Here is a 7,170-nt window from a genome sequence, read left to right as displayed (position 1 = left end):
GTCACAAATAGTTGGCTATGCAGATGCAGGATACTTGTTTGATCCACACAAAGGAAGATCTCAAACAGAATACTTATTCACATGTGGTGATACAGCTATATCATGGAGGTCAACGAAACAGACGATAGCAGCATCTTCTAATCATGCTAAATTACTAGCGATACATGAAGCAAGTCGCGAGTGTTTTTGACTCTGGAGTTTGATCCAATATATTCTATCATCATGTAGACTGATTGATCATAAGATAGCTCCAGCTGTCCTGTTTGAAAATAATACAGCACGCATTGCGCAATTTAAAGGCGGATACATCAAAAAAGCATATTTCTCCCAAATTCTTCTTCATTCATGTTCTTCAAATCAAGGAACAATTGATGTGCAACAGATCCGCTCAAGCGATAATCTGGCAGATCTATTTACAAAGTCACTTTTAAAATCCTCATTTGAAAGATTGGTATATCAGATTGGGATGCGTCTATTCCGAGACATTAAATAATGTTGACAAGAGGGGGAGACTGTACTCTTTTTTTCTTGGTCAGGTTTTTGTCCTTAATGGATTTTTCTTGACAAAGTTTTTAACAAACTAGTCATAATCTCAAAGAGTATTGTACTCTTTTTTTTCATTAATTTTTTTTTCATGGGATTTTTTTACTAAAATTTTAACGAGGTATAATTTTAAATGGTCATCCAAAGAAAACTGTTGTGATAAGGGATGAGTTGGATGTCCATTAATCCTTGGACGGCTCAGTTTCTCAATGAAAGAAGGCTTTAATGAAATTTGAAAAATCAAAGTCTAATATGTGTATAGTTAATAACACACAGAAAAATAATAATAACAAATACTTTTCCCTCTTACTTTACATTGCAATAACATATAAAATTTTCTTTTCTTTCTGTAGATTTTTTTAAATTACAATATACTAACAAATATATAAATTACTTATAGAGTTATGCTATGAGTACACCAAAATTAATCATCAAAATTAGCCACCAGTATAAAATACATACTGAAATATAAATATACATTAAAAATAAATTAAACTACACATATATTTATACACAAATACATTAATAACTAATTTTAATAACTAATTTTAATGTATAAATAATATTTTTGTTCTTGATACTACCACAACATTAATTTATTTCTCGTTGTCACAGTCATTGTTTTCTAGCCACTTGTCAGCCATCGTGGTACTAGACCTTTAAGTCTTTTCGACGCGATGGTTTGTCATTTAAGACGAGGAAGGTAGCGGCGGACGGGGAGTACAACAAACGCAGAGAATGGCGGAGGATGGCGGAGCAGCCACAATAACTGGAAGGAATGAACACAAAGAAAGAGAAGAAAGAGATGTCTCCATGGGAGCAGCACTCGGCGGTGATCAAGCTTCCCCGGTTCGACTACAGCGCCCCCTCCTCTCTCCTTCATGGCTCCCATTCGGGCTTTCTTATCACTTGTACTATCAGTCAGTTACTTCCTTCTCTTCTCTTCTTTCTCCATTTTCCCACTGTTCAGTTAGCTCTCTTTTCTATATATATACCAATTTGGAATCATGTTTTACAGAACGGGAGAAAAGCGCTACCAAGGAAGCAATCTCTATACTCCACAAGGTTCCCCCTTTCTTTACCCTCTTCTCTTCACCGTTATTATTCTCATGTTTTAATGTTAAATGCTATTAATAATCAAAAGAAAATGCTACATGCACACACAAAAAGTCATTATTTGTGTAAATTTATACACGTTGATTCACATATTTTTCTAACTAAATAATTAACTACTGGAATAATCAGCCATAGTAGAATAATCAAACTTTTTTTTAGTAGTATAATAAAAAAAAAATTTGAGATTTCAAATACAGATTTCTATACGCAGTGGCGGATTGGTGACTGATTTTTTATGTAAACTTAGCATGATTGGTTAGCAAATAATGATTCTCTGTACAATTCATTCATTAGAGAGATTGGAGTATATTAATGCACAAACAAGATCTTCTAACTTTTCATACAGTTTGCCAGGCCCTTCAGCAAGGGTTCTTATAACAGTTTGAACGACCTTGAAGATGATAATGCTTCTAAGAAAAGAAGGGTATGCACAGAAGATGATGCTGAGGAGTGTTTGGACAACAAGGAAAAGGAAACAGCCTCTGCCACTGCTAACTCTGGAGATGGTATTGAGTATATATAGTTGGACCTTCTTTTTTATGTCTTCCAGTTTTGGGAGGGAGAAGAAGGTAGTGTTTTTGGTTTGTTGAACTGAAAATTCATGGCCTCAATGGTGGCAGGTAAGCTTTTAAGTGGGAGCGGTAATAGAGCAGAGACAGACGCCGAAGGAGTTCCTGGTCTTTCCCTGGTTAAGCTTACAAGGAGTGGTTTGCTTCTCTTTACATTTCCGGAGGACGCATTGCCGGACACTGTTGATATTGTGTCAAATATCATTCAAGCTTATGAATCTGGGAGTGTTAAATCGCCAGCGTAAGTAAATTTGCTTATGCTTTTAGTGTTAGTTCAAAATGTCGTGTTCATGGTTCTAGGAAGTAAATGGTGGTGTGGATTTATGCCATTCCCTCCTGGCCATGGAAGAAAATGAAGACGTATTTCTTGAAGAAAAGTTGAGCCAAGATTTTTGTTCAAGAAAACACTGATACATTTGTTCAGCCTTCAAGCCCTAACAACCATTGATGCAGTAACTTTAAGCTTTTGAAACGATTGATAAAAATGTGGAATTGCATATCTTGCTTCTAATTTTTGTTGAGTGGGCATATTAGGTTTGCGAACGGAGACTAGAAAAGTCTTTTAGTGAGTGATTTCAGTTCACGTCTTTTCTGGCACTAATGGTGAGCAAATTTTCTCTGCGGCTGGTGCCGTCGCATTTTCCCAATCCAGGCTACCTGTGGTTTAAATGAAAAAGAGCTGCAAGAAGTAGTATCAATGCTAGTTAAAAAGTTTGTGGATGATAAACAGAACATACTTGAACGACCTGTAAAGGTGCAATACAATATTACCTTTCTGATGCAAATGAGCCTCACCTCATGATAAGTCCTGTACTCATCAACAAGTCTTGATATTTGTAGATGAATTAAAATCTTAAACCAATCTCATACGATATAAGTTTTAGACAATCAAAGTCCATGTTTAGCAGTATTGTATTTTATTCTGTAGTTTTCTGTTGGGTACAACCGAAGAGGAATTGAAGAGACGAAGTCTGTGAAAGAAAAATCATAGGATTCCAATGCATTCAGTTTGCTAGACCGCAATAAGTGCTTTGGCATAGTGGCTTCTGCAGTCAATGGTGTGGTGGGAGATTCAGTAGTTGACCTCAGGACTCCAGAGGTAAACATGATGTACGCCCCCAAACATAGTCTAGCTTGTGCTACTCACATTTGTGCATACTCTCAGTATTGACTCTATTGTTGCAGCTGTGTGTTCTTGTCGAAGTGCTCCCCATTTCCGGAGTGCCAAACGGGTCGATAGTGGTTGCTGTCTCTGTCCTCCCTAGGAACCTTGTTAGTACGAAGCCTCGGCTCTGCGTCAGGGCCTTGAATTCAAATACAAAGGAAGGGTCTATGGCTGAATGAGAAGTGCTGGCGATTCTTTCAGATGGCTTATGCTGGAATACATGCCGCATCCCTTACGACTCTTTGATACAACTAAAAGCAGCCCCTCTCAAACTCGGCTGAAGGTATGAGCAATAGCCTAACAAATTATTCTGACTCTGTTAACAAGTAGAACCTGCTGTCAATTTTGCACCCATTTATAATGTGGCTATTATGTCAATTGAATGTGTTTTGTGAACAAAACTGAAACACAATGGAACCCTATTGTCTTGTGATACATGAGTGGGTTTATATGTTGTACTTCACCAATTTCAATATCTTATGGTATATTGACGAAACCAAAAATAGTTTGCATTTGATATAGAATTTTCTGATATGCATGATGTATAGTCAATTTAGTAGTCCAGGTGTAATTAAACCATGTTAGAAATCTTATTTCTTACAAGCTGAGGTCCATAAATTTGACAATTAATGTGGTAATAAGCATGTCATGCAGTATATATTTGTTTATTACTTTGTTTAATTGCATAATCCGTAAGTTAATTGTTACCGTTATGCTACATGCTCCAACTACTAAGTCTAACAAAGTTGGTCCAAACTCAACGAAAATTAGTTTCATTAGTGAAAGTGTGAATACACGCTCCAACTACATTGAACATTCCCACGCTCCTCCTCATTTGTGTATTTCCTCCTCATCGTCGTTCTTTTATTGCTACTGTTGCCGCTGCGTTTTTTTTCTTTTCCTTTTCCCCTTCCTAGTGATTTTGCAGCATTATGTGTTTCTTTTTCTTTTTGTTTGATTTTTTCTTTTTTTATTCTTGTTAAGAGAGTAAAACCAGAAGAATCATGAGAAGGTAAAACAAAAAGAAGATGAACAAGAAAAGAAGATAATGATGAAAAAGAATGAGGAGGAGATGTTATGAGTTATGCAGAATATATTAGCTAGATTTAAAATTTATATGCATGTGTTTTTGTGATTGATTGAATCTTGTTTGTGTGCTTGTTGTGAACTGAATTTGTTTGTGTATCATCATCATTAAGTAATTTCATTGCATTCTGGATTTAGATAAGGTGCATTTGGTTTGTGCTTGTTTTGAACTGAGTTTGTTTGTGTGTCGTCATCATTAAGTAACTCGGTGCATTCTGGATTTAAATAAGGTGCATTTGGTCTCATTGAATTGGATTTGATGTAATTAGTTCATGTAAGTTAATTATAGTATTTTTGGTGTCATTTAAGCCATATTAATGACTTTTTTGGATTTAAAATTTACATGCATGTATTTTTGTGGATGATTGAATCTAGTTTGTGTGTTTGTTTTAAGTTGAATTTGTTTGTGTGTCATCATTATTAAGTAATTTCGGTACATTATGGATTTAAATAAGTTGCACTTGGTCTTTTTTTTTAACTGAGTTTGTTTGTGTGTTGTCATCGTTAAGTAATTTCGGTGCATTCTGAATTTAAATAAGGTGCGCTTGGTTTCATTGACTTGGATTTGGTTAATTAGTTCATGCAAGATAATTGTAGTACTTCTGGTGTCATTATTGATGACTTTTCTGGATTTAAAATTTACCTGCATGTATTTTTGTGGATGATTGAATTGAATCTAGTTTGTGTACTTATTTTGAACTGAGTTTGCTTGTATGTCGTCATTATTAAGTAATTTCGGTGCATTCTAGATTTAAGGTGCATTTGGTTTGTGCTTGTTTTGAACTGAGTTTGTTTGTGTGTCATCATCATTAAGTAATTTCAGTGCATTCTGAATTTGAACTGTTCTACGTATAAAATGAAGACGACGATGATGACAATAACAATAACAATGATGATGATAGAGGAGGAAAAAGAAAAGAAGGAGGATATCAAAGAAATTCATATGAGAAAAGGAAGAGGAGGAGATGGAAATGGAGGTGGTGGTGTGGTGGTAGTGACGACGATGATAATGAAAGAGAATGAGAAGGAAAAGGAGAAGAAGCTGGAAAACAAATAATTTAGTTGGACTTAGTTAAGTATTTTACTTAATGGTAAAGTTTTAATTTAATTGTTATGTATATCTACTGTTTTCATATGGAAACACGCAATATAAGCGACTTAATAATAATGTGAATCTGGTTTTGAAAAATGAGAGAAACAATAAACATTATGTTTTGTAACTTGTAAGTTACAACTATAGCATATTAGCATCATGGAATTTTGATTGATTTAAAAATTAATATATAATATTTGAATTTGTAAGCGGAGAGTTGCCTTATCTTTTATCAAAATCCACTCTATTTTTATTCTTCCAAATTACCAGAGAGAAACTGAATTATCATATCAACATATGCAAGTATTACAGCATAGGATTCAACTGGTTTGCATTTTTCTCATATCAACTGTATTCTCTATTTTATTGGAAACCACATAGATTTAACACAAGGAATAGCAGTCTCACAAGGGATGTGTGAACAAGGAAGATCAGAGATGATTTCGACAATAATGCAAAACCCCCTAAAAATTACCATGCATCAAAACACACAAGATTTCTCAATATTAAATGATATTATTATCAAGGACCAAAACTACATGGTCCATTTATTTTCGCCTCAATATCTAACATCAAACCATATTCAGCAATAAACAAGCAAATCATATTCCTTCGGCTTAGTCAGTGGCTCTAGGAATGATCTCAATCTTGTCACCAAGCTCAACCTGTTGCCACTCCATGGATCTATCACGTTCCATCACTCGGCCATGGTGAAGAATGTGGCACCCATCCTTAACTACAGGAGTAATATTCTCTCAGAAATTCTGCAGATTTTCACTCAACTTGCGAAGCATATCTCCAGCAGTGACTCGAACATTAAACTTGAAGCTTGGAATATTCCTGGATGAAACCAGCACTGAGAAAGTCTCTGCTGCAGGATCGGTGGTGCTACTGCTACCACCTCGAACCTTAACCACCATGTTTGCATACACACTACCTGGCACCAACGCGAAGATCACCTGAATGCGAGAGTGTTCAGCGATGCCATATGACTCCAAGACCTGATCATGTTCAAGGATCTGCATGTTGAACAACAGATGTTGGTCTGAAATGGGAAGCGTAAGAAGCGTTTGCAGCCTCTCCTTGAATTTTAGGACCGTGCATTTGAGGTCAACTTCCATGAACAATGGCGTTGGCTTCATTTTCGCCGAAGACACCAATGTGAAAACCGCGACAATGCAAGAAAGGAGAACTTCGTAATTTATAGTGTAGAGTGAAAATCCTAACCTTTTTTCGTGCAAAGTAGTTTCAAACGTATTTTGGTAACACCATAAATGTATAATCTCATTGTGGATTTGAATTTAATAGACTACATAAATGATGAATTGACTTGAAAAATGAGTAAATGATGAACGAGAATTGTAATTCATCTTTATAATTAGGGTTTTGCTAACTTGTGTTCTAAGGATACCTGTTAAGATTATAAATTGAAAAAGTTTTTATTTTTAAGTTTGCAATGCATTTGTTTTACATTTTTTAAAAAAATTTAAAAACTTTCGCTAATTGTAGTCTTATATGAGCTCTAAGAGCACATGTTAGCTAAATTTTTTTTTATTATTCTAATACTTAATATATGTTATTTTTTAAAACAAAAAATA

The 7,170-nt window shown here is 35.1% G+C and overlaps 1 pseudogene; it reads left to right on the top strand.

The window, feature by feature from the left end:
- On the top strand, positions 1,215 to 4,021 carry LOC107619506 (annotated as a pseudogene).

Source organism: Arachis ipaensis, chromosome B09 (assembly GCF_000816755.2).
Source record: "Arachis ipaensis cultivar K30076 chromosome B09, Araip1.1, whole genome shotgun sequence".
NCBI classification, from domain to species: domain Eukaryota; kingdom Viridiplantae; phylum Streptophyta; class Magnoliopsida; order Fabales; family Fabaceae; genus Arachis; species Arachis ipaensis.
This window is presented reverse-complemented; position numbering and strand designations above follow the sequence as displayed.